Below are 16,790 nucleotides of genomic sequence, written 5' to 3'. Positions count from 1 at the left end.
AAGGCCTTTAAAATTGATTTTTTTTTTTAGCATTTGAATGCATTTTCTTTGGTATTATATTTATTCAATAAAATATTTAATTAGTGCTAAAAAAAAAAACCAAGTCAAAAACATGATGATGTGAAAGCAGTTTTTTGTCAAAGCTAATGCAATATGATCTACACTTATAATAAGCAAAGTGAACAAAATAATTATTAGGAACTACTGATAAGTCACTTATAGTTTTATAGGAGATCCCAAAACAACAGAACCATTTTGCCTTGTGAGGATTTGTTCATCGGAATTAACAAGAGTTTTCCTGGTGGCTCAGATGGTAAAGAGTCTACCTGCAGTCTAGGAGACCTGGGTTGGATTCCTGGGTCAGGAAGATCCCTTGGAGAAGGGAATGGCAACCCACTCCAGTATTCTTACCTGGTGAATTCCATGGATAGAGAAGCCTTGTGGGTTACAGCCCATGGGGTCACAAAGAGTTGGACATGACTGAGCAACTAACACACACACACATCAAGTTTTCAAGGCAAGAACCTAAAATCTGTTCTCAAAGTTTCTCCACTTATAAGCTGGGTCAGTGTGTCTACACATGAACTACAACATCCTTTAATGTGAAAAAGTTCCCACATGCTCATAAAATAGTAAAGACACTTTTAAAGACTTTAGCAATCAGAAAAAAGACAAAATCTCCATTGTAATCAGAAGGAAGATGTCTAAAGAATATATTGTAATTACAAGGAAGATGTCTAAAGAATATACACAGAAGGAAATGCAAATGTGTCACTACAAAAATCAACTAAGCAAAAAAAAAAAAATCAACTAAGCACAAGAGACTGTAATGATGGAAATGAGGGACAACAAAGCTGTAAGGCACATAGAAATCAACAGCAAGATTGTAGAAGTCTTTCCTTAGTAGCTACTTTAAATGTAAATGGATTAAACTTTCCATTCAAAAGGCATAAATTAGCAGAAAAGAAAAAAAAAAACAACCAAGATCCAACTATATGATATTCTATAAGGGATTCACTTTAGATCCAGAGATTTAATTAGGTCAAAAGTAAAAGAACAGAGAAAGATATTCCATGCAAACAGATACCAAAGAGAGCTGGGATGGTGATATAAATATAGTTGCATATCAGAGATATTGCTGGTTTGACCTCAGACTACCACAGTGAAGCAGTTATTCAAGGACTCCCATGAATTTTTTGGTTTCCCAGTGCATATAAAAGTTACATTTATATTTTACTGTAGACTATTAAGTGCACAAGTAGCATTACATCTAAAAAACCCAATGTACATTAATTTAAACACATCTTACTGCTAAAAAATGCTAACCATCATCTAAGCAAGTCTTTTATAACAGTAACATCAACAATCACTGAGGACCATAAACAATAATAGTGAAAATGTTTGAAGTACTGTGAGAATTATCAAAGTGTGACAGAGAGACATGAAGTGAGCAACTGTTAGAAAACGATGCCAGTGGATTTTTCAGCACAGGGTTGCCACAGGGTTTGCCCAGTGGCTCAGCAGTAATGAATCTGCCTGCAATGCTGGAGACGTGGGAGACACAGGCTTGATTTCTGGTCAGGAAGATCCCCTCGACAAGTAAATGGCAACCCATTCCAGTATTCTTGCCAGGAAAACACCATGGACAGAAGAGCCTGGTGGGCTACAGTCCAGGTTGCAAGGAGTCAGACATGACTGAGTAACTGAACACACAGAGGGTTGCCACAAACCTTCAATTGGTAAAAGATGCAGTATCTGTTTTAAGATACGCCTGTATCAGACAAAAACTGACTTTAAGTCAAAACTGTCACAAATGACAAAGGAGGACACTGTGTCTTATAAAAGGGTCAATTCACCAAGAAGATATAATAATTATAAACATATATGGACCAAAAATCAGAGCCCTAGAATATAAGAAGTAAACATTGTTAGAATTTAAGGGAGAATTAGACAGTTCTATGATAACAGTTGGAGACATCAATACTCTACTTTTAATAATGAATAAAACCATACAGAAGATCAATAAGGAGGGAATTCCCTGGTGATCTAGTAGTTAGGACTCTGCAATCTTCACTGCCAAGGGCTCAGGTTCAGCCTCTCGTTAGAGAACTAAGATCCCACAAACTGTGAGGGACACACCCTCAAAAGACCAATAAGGAAATAAAGGCCTTGAACAGTACTATAAACCAGTTGAACCTAACAGACAAAAAAAACCCCACCTGACAACAGAATATATTTTTCTGAAGTGCACATGGAACATTCTCCAGGACAGACCATATGTTAGGCCACACAAAGTCTTAATTTTAAAAGATTGATACCATACAAAGTATATTTTCGAATCACAGTGAAATGAAACTAGAAATCAACAATAGAAGGAAAACTGGAAAATTTACAGATATGTGGAAATTACACTACACACTCTTAACCAACATTTCAAAGAAGATATCACAAGGGAAATTATAAAATACCTTGAGACAAATGAAAATACAACATATGAAACTTATAGAAAGCAGTGAAAGCAGTGATAAGAAGGAAATTTAAAGCTATAATGCCTACATTTAAAAAAGGAGACAATAAAGGAAAAAGACTTCAAATCAAAGAGAACCAGAAAAAGAAGAGCACACGAGCGCTCCTCACTCCCCAGGTCATTCCTGGGGTCAAGGCTGCAGAGCTAACACATGTGCTGGAGATGTAACCACAGCCATTGATGGGGAAAATACCAGCAATACGTCGTAATTAGGAGCTCAGAGCAAAGTCAAGGGCTGCACAGACAACATGACTCTCACAGCAGCAAGAGAACAGAAATATGGTCTCCCCTGGTGACACAGGAAGGGACACATCACCCATACATGATGAATGCAGCCTCTGAGCCCCAAGAGATCCTACACATAGGAAGCACCCCAAACCGGAGTTGTGCCCTTTACCACCTCACGTGCCTTCAGCTCTTCCCCAGGGTTGTCACAGACCAGTATAACAACCCAGTTAGCCTCCACTCCTCTGAAAATATCTAACACTCCAACAACGCCTTGGAGTCAAAGAGGCAGCCAGCCGGCAGATGAACGGCAGAGCCTTAGGCCATTCTCAGCTTCCAAGCAGACTTGTCTTTGGCAAAGAATCTTAAGTTTACAAGATGCTTCTGGAGAAACAGGAGTTAAATGAGCCTCTAAGACCGCCCACTTCATTCCTGGTTTTGCAGGAAATCCTGGAGTCTGAGGAGAAAGAGGATCCCAACAAGCCCTCAGGACTCAGAAGTGTGAAGGCTCCAGTCACGGAAGCGGCTACCTGGCCTAAATGCCCAGGAGCTGCTCGTGTTGACAGACGTGGGACCGGCACTGTCAGTGTGCTCGGAGCTGCGGGGCCGCCACTGCCACCCTGAGTTAGGGGGCACCACCCGTGCACCCCAATCTGAAACAGAAGGGTCATCTCCTTGTGCAGGATCAGATCTACTGTGCAACGCACACCCCGGAGCAAGTCAGTCCGCCAGAGGGCTACGATGTGATCACAGTGTTCCCCAGACGAGCCAGCAGTTCTGTACCCAATGCTGTTTTGCACACAGCCTCTGCTGCATCTTGTCCTCTGAAAGCTGTGGCCTCTCTCTGCCAAATTCTCACTTATGTTGGTTTTATCACTGATTGTTAAAATTTCACGTCTCCCTCTGTGCTAACTGTCTCATGCTGGCTGTGTGACGCCTGCTTTTATAATTAAAGGAAGATAGTCTTGTTCAGTGCCCCCTTGCCAGCATCACTGTCTTCTCTTCCCCTCCATTCATCTCTGCTGCAAATGGACATCAGCCAAATTTGAACCAAATTTAATGTCTGACAATGATTTTGATTTTACTCAATAAATTAACAGACTCCAAAAACTCAAAAGTTCCATGTCTTTGTCAGAAGGATTAAAATATAAAAATCAGAGATAAATAAAATAGAGGGGGAAAAAAACTGGAGAAAATAAAAAACACCAATCCTGGTCCTTTGAAAAGATCAACAAACTAGGCAGACTTTTAGATACAATGACTAAGGAAAAGATTAAAGACTCAAATTACTAAAATCAGAAATGCAAATTGGGACATTAGTATAAATTTTACATATATAAAAAGGATTAGAGAAGAATACTAAGAACAATTTGTATACCAAAAAAAGGCTAACTTAGATGAAATAGACAAATTCCTAGAAACACACAATCTACCAAAACTGACAAAAAGGGAAAAAGACCTCAAGAAATTTCTAAATAGCAAGGAGACTAAATCAGTAATCAAACATGTTTCAACAAAGTAAAGCCCTAGACCAGATGGCTTCTTTATCAAACACATAAGAAAAATTAACAGCAATCCTCAAACTCTTCCAAAAAGTTGAAGAGGAGGGATGAATTCTTACTCATTTATTGGCCAGCATTACTGATATCAAAGCCAGACAAAGAAACAACAAGAAAACAAAACTACAGACCAATATCCCAACATCCCTTATGAATATCAATGCAAAAATCCTCAACAAAGTACTAGCACTGAATTCAACAACATTTTAATGTGAGGATCAAGTGGGATATAAGGATAGTTTAACATATAAAAATCAATTAATGTAATACACCTCAATAACAGAATGAAGGAGAAAAAACTCACACAATCAATTCATGTGAATCAGAAACAGCAGTTGACAAAATTCAACACCATTTCATGATAAAAAAAAAAAAACCCTCAATAAAGCAGGAATACAAGACCATTTTTTGAATATGATAAAGGCTATATATGAAAACCCCACAGTTAGCATCATACTCAATGATAAAGGTAGAAAGTTTTCCCCCTAAAATCAGGAACAAGACAAGAATGTCTGTTTTCATTTCTGTTTAATGTAGTGTACTAGCCAGAGCAATTAGGTAAGAAAAGGAAACAAAATCACTCAAATTGGAAGGGAAAATATAAAGTTATCTCTGTTGGCAGATGACACGATCTTACAAACAGTAAACTTGAAAAGATCACAACACAGACATACATTCAGAGCAAATAAACTAATTCAGCAAAATTGTAGGATACGAAAACAACAAAAATTAGTTATGTATCTATACACTAGTAAGGAACAAATGATGATGCAATCCACATATTCATTGTGATTCCTATCAAAATTCCAAAAGTATTTTTTGCAGAATAGAAAAACTTATTTTAAGATTCATGGAATTTCAAGGGCCCCTAAATAGTTCAAACAAAGTTGAAAAAGAACAGAGTTGAAAGATTCTTCTGAAGTTCAAAACTTCCTACAGAGCTACAGTAATCAAAGTAACTGGCATTAGGATAGACAAATAGATCAATGGAATAAAGAGCCTCTCAAATAAACTGTCACATGTATTAATATATGGTCAACTGATTTTTGACAAGGGTTATAAGACGATTAAAAGGGGAAAGGACAATCTTATCAAGAAATGGTTCTGGAAAGCTGTATATTCACATGCAAAGGAATGAAGCTGAAAAAATTAATTTGAAATGAATCAAAGACCTAAATGTAAGAGTGAAAACTATACCAATGGTTCAAGTGCTCCCTCTGTCTCTTCCTTCGGTCTACAACCAGTAAAACATCTGTAACTCAACTCTGCCCCTCAGCCCAGGATGCTGGAGAACTGCGCATGTCTATACCTAAAGGTGGGTGGGATGGAACACCAACAGGGGGTGGAGTCCAGAGAATGGCAGGATCACTGCCGGCGCCACTTCGCTGCTGTGGCTGCAGTGGTGTTGCCTGGAAACCGACAATCCTGGTTACAGCAGAGATACCTGCACTCCAGTTCCCCTTCTCCCCTCCCCCTGCTCCCAAAGTGCCAAAGCCTGCAACTCGGTAGATCCCAAATGTGGTGACGTGCCTGTAATCCTTGTGCCCCAAGTGTCAATGCCAGCAGCATCACTGAGACACAATGGCAGCAAAGAAAGTGACAAGGAAGGTGCCAACTCTCAGATACAACCAGAGGCTGCTCAGTAAGAGACCAAAATCTGTGCTATAGCGCCACCTACTGAGAGGCCTCTGATTTCCAACCTGTAGAATTAGAATCGTAGGGTGGGCTGGGGGAAGCTTTACTAAAGAAAGATGTCTGGTACTTCAAATGTGCCAGAAGGGGAACAACTCATCAAGCACAATGAAGAACCATGGTAACATGGTATCACAAAGAGAAAATGAAAGTTCTCCAGAAACCAAACTTTGTCTCAGAACAGTGAGATGTGCTAGACCGTTCAAACGAACTGTCAGACAGAAACTCAACCAGATACAAGAAAACTCAGAAAGGCAGTTCAATGTGTTCAGGAATAAACTTAGTGAACAGAAGTAATACTTTAAAAAAGTGATTGAAACTCTAGAAGAGAAATTCTGGAGCTGAAGAATAAATGAGATGAAGAAAGTACTGGAAAGACAGCAGGCCATATGGAAGCTTGAAGATAGAAATCGAGAAATGATACAGGTAGAAAAGGAGGGAATTAAGACCAAAAAATGAGGAAATTCTATGAGAACTATCTAACTCTACTAGGAAGGGCAACATTAGGATGATGGGTATACCAGAAGGGGAACAGAGGGAGAAAAGAACAGAGAGTTTGTTTCAAGAAATAATAGCTGAGAACTTCCCCAAACTGGGGAAGGAACTGGATATATAATTAAGAGAACATTTAATTACCTCATGCAGAAAGACCTTTTCCAAGACACATTATATTAAAACTGTTGAAACTCAGTGACAGAGAAAGAATTTTAAAGTCAGCCAGCTGAGCAGGGGAAAAGATGTTAACTTACAAAGTAAGCTATCAGCCAGTTTCTCAGAATAAACTCTACAGGTCAGGAGGGAGGGGCATATTCTACACACGATACCGAAAGATAAAAACTGTCAGTCAAAAATATTCTTTTCAGCAAAATTATTATTCAAATGTGAAGAAGAAATAAAGGCTTTCCCCCAGACGAACAACACCTGAGAGAGTTTATCAAGAGTATAACTAACTGCCTTACAAAAAAATGCTGAAATGACCTCTTCTACCTGAAATGAGAAGGCAAAAGTATACAGAACTTTGAGTAGGGTGACAGAGAAAACTGAAACTCTAATATCAGAAAATATAACTTATCATAGAGAAAAGGTTAAAGGGAAAACCTTTATAAAAATAATTTATAGCTACTTCAATTTGGTAACAAACTCGTAACATAAAAAGAAATAATTGAGGAATTTGGACATCTAAAACATAAAAGGGGAGAAGAAAAAGGTCAGAACTCATATAGGCAAATAAAAACAAGATGCTGTCAACAGGAAAAAAAAGGATATTTTAACTATGAGACATTTTATACAAACTTTACAGTAACAACAAAACAAAAAGACGAAACTGAAAAAATATCCCAGAAAAGCTCCAAACTAAGATGGCAGACAGAAACACAAGGAAAACAAAAACCAGAAACATAAGGAAAAAACCAGAATGGACATACAAAGCAACCAGAAAACAAAAAATGAAATGGCAGTACTATGTTTTCATGTATCAATATTCATGCTAAATGTCAATGGACTGAATTCATCAATCAAAAGTCAACAGAGTGGCTGGGTGAATTAAAATGCAAGACCCAACTATATGCTGCCTTCAGGAGACTCACTTCGGCTCTGCAGACAAGTAGGCTTAAAGTGAAGGGATGGAAGATGATGCTCCAAGCAAATGGAAGCCATCAAAAGCAGGAGTAGCCAAACTCACATCAGAAAAAACAGACTTCAAGCCAAAAAAGGTAACAAGAGACAAAGACGGACATTATATAATGATAAAGGGGACAATTCATCAAGAAGATGTAATAAGAGTTATTCATATATATGCACTTAACATAGACGCATTAAACCAGCAGAAGGACTGGATAGATTTGTACAGAACATTCTATCCAAACGGAGAATACACTTTCGTCTCAAATGTACATCAAGTATTCTCAAGAACAGACCATATGTTGGGACACAAAACAAACGTCAATAAATTTAAGAATGGAATTATATCAAGTATCTTTTCTGAGCACAAGAGTGTGAAATTAGAATCAACTACAAGAAGAAAGCTGAAAAAATCTATAAATATGTGAAGGCTAAACAAATGCTACAGGGTAAGAATTAGATCACCAAAAAAAAAAAAAAATCAAAGAAGAAAATTTAAAATACCCGAAGACAGATGAAAATATGACATACCAAATCTATGGGGATGCAGCAAAAGCAATACTGAGAGGGAAAGTTATAGTGATACAGGCCTACCCTGAGAAACATAAAAAATCTCAAATAAATCTAACCTTAGATGTAAGGAGCTATAAAAACAAGAATGAATGAAGTCCAATGTCAGTAGAAGGAAAGAACTAATAAAAATCAAAGCAGAAATATGTGAAATAGAGACTCAAAAGACAATAGGAAAGACAGATGAAATTAAGAGATGCTCCTTTGAAGATAAACAGAACTGACAAAACTTTTGCTAGTCTAAGAAAAAAGAGATAAGGATCTGATAAATAAAAGAGGAGAAATAACACCACAGAAATATAAAGGATGATAAGAAAATATTATGAACAACTATATGACTACACATTGGACAATCCAGAATCGACAAATTCTTAGAATCATCCAACCTTCCACGACTGAACCATGAAGAAATAGAAAATTTTAACAGACTGATCACTAGTAAAGTGGTCGAAATAATCAAAAACTCCCCCCAAAACAAAAGCCCAGGACCAGATGGCTTTATCAAATGAAATCTACCAATCATTCAAAATTTAATACCTATCTTTCTCAATCTCTTCCAACAAACTGAGGAAGAGAGAATACTTGCTACTCATTCCATTAGGCCACCATTACACTGACAGCAAAACCAGGGAAGACACTTCAAAGAAAATTATAGGCCAGTATCTCTGATGAACATAGATGCAAAAGTTCTCAATAAAATGTTAGCAAACCATACAACAATACATTAAAAGGATCATACAACATGATCAAGTGGATTTACCCTAGGGGTGGAAGGGTTTTCATCACCCACAAATTAATCAGTATGATGCACCCATGAAGAAAACGAAGGATAAAACCATGACTGTCTCAACAGACGAGATTTAATATTCATTTACGGTAAAAACTCTCAATCAAATCAGTATAGGAGGAATGTACCAAAATATAACAAAGGCCAAATACGGCAACCGACCAGTAATGCTGAAGAAGCTGAAGCTGAACAGTTCTACGAAGACCTACAAGACCTTCTAGAACTAACACCCAAAAAAGATGTCCTTTTCATTATAGGGGACTGGACTGCAAAAGTAGGAAGTCAAGAAACACCTGGAGTAACAGGCAAATGTGGCCTTGGAGTACAGAATGAAGCAGGGCAAAGGCTAACAGAGTTCTGCCAAGAGAACGCACTGGTCATAGCAAACACCCTCTTCCGACAACACAAGAGAAGACTCTACACATGGACATCACCAGATGGCCAACACTGAAACCAGACTGATTATATTCTTTGCAGCCAAAGATGGAGAAGCTCTATACAGTCAGCAAAAACAAGACTGGGAACTGACTGTGGCTCGGATCATGAACTCCTTATTGTCAAATTCAGAATGAAATTGAAGACAGTGGAGAAACCACTAGACCATTCAGGTATGACCTAAATCAAATCCCTTATGACTATACAGTGGAAGTGAGAAACAGATTTAAGGGACTAGATCTGATAGACAGAGTGCCTGATGAACTATGGACGGAGATTCGTGACATTGTATAGGAGACAGGGATCAAGACCATCCCCAAGGAAAAGAAATGCAAAAAAGCAAAATGGCTGTCTAAGGAAGCCTTACAAATAGCTGTGAAAAGAAGAGAAGCAAAAAGCAAACGAGAAAAGGAAAGATATTCCCATTTGGATGCAGAGTTCCAAAGAATAGCAAGGAGAGATACGAAAGCCTTCCTCGGCGATCAGTGCAAAGAAATAGAGGAAAACAACAGAATGGGAAAGACTAGAGATCTCTTCAAGAAAATCAGAGATACCAAGGGAACATTTCAGGCAAAGGTGGGCACAATAAAGGACAGAAATGGTATGGACCTAACAGAAGCAGAAGATATTAAGAAGAGGTGGCAAGAATACACAGAAGAACTGTACAAAAAAGATCTTCATGACCCAGATAATCACGATGGTGTGATCACTCACCTAGAGCCAGACATCCTGGAATGTGAAGTCAAGTGGGCCTTAGGAAGCACCACTATGAACAAAGTGACTGGAGGTGATGGAATTCCAGTTGAGCTATTTCAAATCCTGAAAGATGACGCTGTGAAAGTGCTGCTCTCAATATGCCAGCAAATTTGGAAGACTCAGCAGTGGCCACAGGACTGGAAAAGGTCAGTTTTCATTCCAATCCCAAATAAAGGCAATCCCAAAGCATGCTCAAACTACTGCACTCATCTCACACACTAGTAAATTAATGCTTAACATTCTCCAAGCCAGGCTTCAGCAATATGTGAACCGTGAACTTCCAGGTGTTCAAGCTGGTTTTAGAAAAGGCAGAGGAACCAGAGATCAAATTGCCAACATCGGATGGATCATTGAAAAAGCAAGAGTTCCAGAAAAATATGTACTACTGCTTTACTGACTGTGCCAAAGCCTTTGGCTGTGTGGATCACAACGAACTGTGGAAAATTCTGAAAGAGATGGGAATACCAGACCACCTGACCTGCCTCTTGAGAAACCTATATGCAGGTCAGGAAGCATCAGTTAGAACTGGACATGGAACAACAGACTGGTTCCAAATAGGAAAAGGAGTACGTCAAGGCTGTATATTGTCACTGTGCTTATTTAACGTATATGCAGAGTACATCATGAGAAACGCTGGGCTGGAGAAGCACAAGCTGGAACCAAGATTGCCGGGAGGAATATCAATAACCTCAGATATGCAGATGACACCACCCTTGTGGCAGAAAGTGAAGAGGAACTAAAGAGCCTCTTGATGAAAGTGAAAGAGGAGAGTGAAAAAGTTGGCCTAAAGCTCAACATTCAGAAACTAAGATCATGGCATCCAGTCCCATCACTTCATGGCAGATAGATGGGCAAACAGTGGAAACAGTGTCAGACTTTATTTTGGGGGGCTCCAAAATCACTGCAGATGGTGATTGCAGCAATGAAATTAAAAGACGCTTATTCCTTGGAAGGAAAGTTATGACCAACCTAGACAGAATATTAAAAAGCAGAGACGTTAGTTTGCCAACAAAGGTCCATCTAGTCAAGGCTATGGTTTTTGAAGTAGTCATGCATGGATGTGAGAGTTGGACTATAAAGAAAGCTGAGCACTGAAGAATTGATGCTTCTGAACTGTGGTGTTGGAGAAGACTCTTGAGAGTCCCTTGGACTGCAAGGAGATCCAACCAATCCATTCTAAAGGAGATTAGTCCTGGGTGTTCACTGGAAGGACTGATGTTGAAGCTGAAACTCCAATACTTTGGCCACCTGATGCGAAGAGCTGACTCATTGGAAAAGACCCTGATGCTAGGAAAGATTGAGGGTAGGAGAAAAAGGGGATGACAGAGGATGAGATGGTTGGATGGCATCACTGACTCGATGGACATGGGTTTGGGTGAACTCTGGGAGTTGGTGATGGACAGGGAGGCCTGGTGTACTGTGGTTCATCGGGTCGCAAAGAGTTGGACACGACTGAGCGACTGAACTGAACTGATGGCAAACCTATATCTAATGTAATACGCAGTGATGAAAACGTTAAGCTATTCCTTTAAGATTAGAAACAAGACAAGGATGCCCAATCTTGCCACTGTTATTCAACACAGTATTGGAAGTCCTAACTGGAGAAATTATGCAAGAAAAAGAAATAAAAGTGACCACATTTACCTGAATTGGAAAACAAGAGGTAAAACTGTAACTACTTGTGAATGACATAGAATACTCTAAAAAATTCACCAAAAACCTTTGGAAATGATCAAAAGAGTAGTTGCAGGGTATAAGATCAATATAGAAAATATGGTGTATTTCTACATACGAATAATGAACTAACAAAAAAGCAGTTTAGAGAATCCCATTTACAATCACAACAGAAAGAATACAATACTTAAGAACAAAGTTAGCTAGGAGGCACAAGACCTGTACACTGAAAACTGTAAGATTATTGTTGAAAGAAATTGAAGACACAAATTAATGGAAATATACTTTGTGCTCATGGACTGAAGAATTAACATTATTAAAATGCCCAAATTACCTGAAGCAAACTACAGATTCAATGCAATTCCTATCAGAATTCCAAGGATATTTTCTCAGAAACAGAACAAAAAACTCTAATAAAATTTATATAGAAACATAAAAGACCCCAAATAGTCAAAGCAATCCTGAGAAAAATGGACAAAGCTGGAGGTATCACACTCCCTGATTTCAAATTATATTACTAAGCTACAGTATTCCAAATAGCATGTTATCGGCAGAAAAGAAACAGAGATAATGGAAAAGAACTGAGAGCCCAGAAATAAACCCACACGTATATGAATAACTAATTTAAAACAAAGAAGCAAAGAACATACAATGGAGACAGAATAGTCTTAAATAAATGGCACAAGGAAAACTGGACAGCCAATGAGAAAGAATGAAACTAGATCACTGCCTCACACCAAACACCAAAGTCAACTCCAAATAGATTAGATACTTGAATGTAAGACCTGAAACCATAAAACTCCTTGATGAAAACAAGCCCACTCTTTGCTCTTGGTCTTAGCAAACATTTTTCTGAATATGTCTCCTCAGGCAAAGGAAATAAAAGCAAAAATAAAATGTGAGACTATATCAAACTAAGAAGCTTTTGTTCAGGAAAGGAAGCCATCAACAAATGAAAATGCAACCTACTGAACAGGAGAAAATATCTGCAAATCATAATCCAATATGGGGTTAATATACAAAATAATAGAAATAACACATACAACTAAACAACCAAAAAACAAAGAACTAGATTTAAAAAGTGGGCAGAGGTATTGAATAGACATTGTTCCAAAGAAGACATAGAAATGGCCAACAGGCACATGAAAAAATGCTTAACATCACTAATTATTAGGGAAATGCAAATCAAAATAATGAGATACTACCTCACACCAGTCAGAATGGCTATTATCAAAAAGACAAGAGATAACAAGTGTTAGAGAGGATGTGAAGAAAAGGAACCTCCATACAGTTTTGGTGGAAATGTAAGTTGTTACAGACATTATGGATAACAGTATGGAGATTCTTCAAAAAATCAAGAACCAGAACTTCTACATGATCCAGCTATTCCACTTCTGGGTCTTTATCCAAAGAATAAGAAAAGACTAATTTAAAAAGATTTATGTCCCTGTGTTCATCTCAGCATTATTTACAATAGCCAAAATATTGAAAGAACCAAAGCCCCACTGATGGATGAATGGATATACATGTGGTGTATATGTATATATAAAATGGACTAGTATTCAATTGTAAGAAAAGATGAAATCTTGTCATTTGCAACAACATGGACAGACCCAAAGGGTATTACGCTAAATGACATAAATCAGATGGAAAAGGACAAACACCACAGAATTTCACTCATATGTGGACTATTTAAAAAACAAAGAACAGACAAATGAAACATAGTTACAGAAAACAGAGGAATGGTTATGGGGTGTGGGGAGGACAAATGGGTAAAAGAGGCCAACTGTACACTGACAGACGGAAAATAAACTTTTGGTGGTGACTATGCTGCAGTGTATACAAAAATAAAAATACAACACTGTATACACAAGACATAATACTAGAAATTAATAAAAACTTGCTATCAAATATTTTTAAAAATAGAGGAAAAGCTTCATAAAGTTGTCTTTGGCAATGATTTCTTGACTATGACACCAAAAGCATAGACAAAAAGGAAAAAACAGACCAACTGGATAACATCAAATTTTTGTTTTCTCAAAGTACACAATCAGGACAGTGAAAAGATAATGCACAGAATGCGAAAAAATGCTTGCTAATCATATATCTGATGAGAGATTAATATCCAGAATATAGAAAGAACTTCTACAACTTAACAAAAATCCAAGAACCTACCTGGTGGCTGAAATGGTTAAGAAACTGCCTGCAATACAGGAAACTTGGGTTTGATCCCTGGGTTGGGAAGATCTGGAGAAGGGAATACCCACCCATTCCAGTACTCTTGCCTGGAGAATTCCACCAACAGAAGAGCATGGTGGGCTACAGTCCATGGGGTCGCAAAGAGCCAAACACGAACTGAGTGGCTAACACTTTCACTTTCAAGTTAAAAAATGAGTAAAGGACTAAATACAAGCATACCACACTTTCAGACCACTGCAATAAAGCAAGCATTGTAGTAAACTGAGTCATACAAAGATTTTGGTTTCTCACTGCATATAAAAGGCATGCTTACACTATGCTGTAATGTGTTAAGTACATAATAGTATTACGTCTAAGAAAATAATGCACATACCTGAATTAAAAAATATTTCACTGCTAAAAAATGCTAACTGCCATCTGAGCTTTCAGGAAGTCATAATCTTTTTGTGATAATAACATCAAAGATCACTGATCACAAATCACCATAATACATACAATAACGAAAAAGTCTAATGTTGTGAGAATTACTAAAATGTAACACAGAAACATGAAGTGAGCAAATGTTGAAAAAATGGTGCTGACCAACTTGCTCAAGGCAGAGTAGCCACAAGACTTCAGTGTGCAAAAAAAAATGCAGTGTCTGTGAAGTGCAATAAAATGAGGTATTCACCGAAGAAGGTATACAAATGGCCAAGAAGCATGAAATGATACTCAACATCACTCATCATTAGGGAAATACAAATTGGAATCACAAATGAAAAAAATCACACTTCATATAGCCATTAGGATGGCTACTGTTAAAAAAAAAAAAGGTTTTGGTGAGGATGGGGACTAACCCTATTGCATTGCTGGAGGGAATGTGAAATGGAATAGCTGCTATGAAAATAGCTGGTGGTCCTCAAAAATTTAAATAGATTTTAAATTTTAATATGCTGATATTAAATTTTAATTTTCTATGTAGAATATCCATATTTAGTTAGGGAGTTTGGAATCAACATGTACACAATGTCGTATTTAAGGAGGTTAACCAACAAGGACCTAATGTATAGCACAAGGAACTCTGTTCCAGGTTATGTGGCAGCTTAGATGGGAGGGAAGTTTGGGGGAGAATGGAAACATGTATATGTATGGCTGAATTCTTTTGCTGTCCACCTGAAACTATCACAGCATTGTTAACTGGCTATACTCCACTGAAAAATAAAAAATTAAAAAATAAACAACATTTATATGATCCAGCAATTCCACTTCTAGGTATAGTATATACTGCAAAAACTGAAATCAGAGATTCAAAGAGATAACTCTATGCCAGTATCCATAGTGGCTTTATTCATAATAGCCAAAAGCAGAAACAACTCAAGTGTTCATCAACAGATGAAACGATAAACAAAAATGTATATGTAAAATGGAAAATTATTCAGCCTTAAAAATGACTGAAATTCTTAGAAACATACTAAGTATAATAAATCAGACACAAAAGGACAAATATTCCATTTATATGAGGTATCTAAAATAGGGAAATTCATGGAGACAGAAAGATAGAGGTTACCTGCAGTTGAGGGAATAGGGAATGGAAGTTACTATTTAATAGGTATTGAGTTTTAATTTGGGATATTACATAAGTTCTGCAAGTGGATAATGGTGATGGTTGAATGATGTCGTGAATGTGCTAATGCCATGGAACTGTACAACGAGAATGGCTTAGGGTATATTTTACCATAATTTAAAAACATATACAACCATTCTAGAAGGGTATTTGGCAAAATCCAACAGTGGCCACAGGACTGGAAAAGGTCAGTTTTCATTCCAATTCCAAAAAAGGGCAGGGCTAAAGAATGTTCAAACTACCTGACAATTGCACTCACTTCCCATGCTAGTAAGGTTATGCTCAAAATCCTTAATGCTAGGCTTCACTAGTACTTGAATCGAGAACCTCCAGACGTACAAGTTGGATTTAGAAAAGGCAGAGGAACCAGAGATCAAATTGCCAACATCCACTGCATCATAGAGAAAGCAAGGGAATTCTAGAAAAGCATCTACTTCTATTTCAATGACTATGCAAAAGCCTTTGCCAGTGTGGATCACAAACAAATTATTGAAAATTCTTTAAGAAATAGGAATACCAGACCATCTAACCTGTGTCCTGATAAACCTGTATGACGGTCAGGAAGCAACAGTTAGAACTGGACATGGAACAACAGATGGTCCCAAATTGGGAAAGGAGTAGGAAAAGTCTGTATACTGTCACCCTGTTTATTTAACTTATATGCAGAGTACATCATGCAAAATGCCAGGCTGGATGAGTAGCAAGCTAGTATCAAGACTGCTGGGAGAAATACCAACAACTTCAGATCAGTACCAAATGGCAGAAAGCAAAGAGGAATTAAAGAGCCTCTTGATGAAGGTGAAGGAGGAGAGTGAAAAATCTGGCTGAAAACTCAACATTAAAAAACTAAGATCATGGCATCCGGTCTCATTACTTCATGGCAAACAGAAGGGAAAAAGTGGAAGCAGTGACTGATTTTCGGCTCCAAAATCACTGTAGATGGTGACTGCAGTCATGAAATTAAAAGACTCCTGCTTCTTGGAAGGAAGGTTATAACAAACCTAGACAGCGTATTAAAAAGCAAAGATATCACTTTGCTGACAAAGCCAACAAGCCATGGTCTTTCCAGTAGTCATGGAAAGATGTGAGAGCTGGACCATAAAGTAGGCTGCGTACTGAAGAATTGATGCTGAGTCTCCTGCA

At 37.8% G+C, this 16,790-nt stretch overlaps 1 protein-coding gene and 1 pseudogene across 3 annotated transcripts in view; one reads left to right on the top strand and one right to left on the bottom strand.

Moving 5' to 3' along the window:
* Positions 1-16,790, bottom strand: part of NETO2 (neuropilin and tolloid like 2) — a 71,031-nt gene that overhangs the window by 12,989 nt on the left and 41,252 nt on the right. The gene's annotated exons all lie outside the window — the stretch shown is intronic.
* On the top strand, positions 1,074-3,639 carry LOC122420407 (annotated as a pseudogene).

This window comes from Cervus canadensis, chromosome 18 (genome assembly GCF_019320065.1).
Source record: "Cervus canadensis isolate Bull #8, Minnesota chromosome 18, ASM1932006v1, whole genome shotgun sequence".
In the NCBI taxonomy this organism is placed as follows: domain Eukaryota; kingdom Metazoa; phylum Chordata; class Mammalia; order Artiodactyla; family Cervidae; genus Cervus; species Cervus canadensis.
Note: the sequence above shows the minus strand (reverse complement) of the source record. Positions and strands in the feature narration are given on the sequence as shown.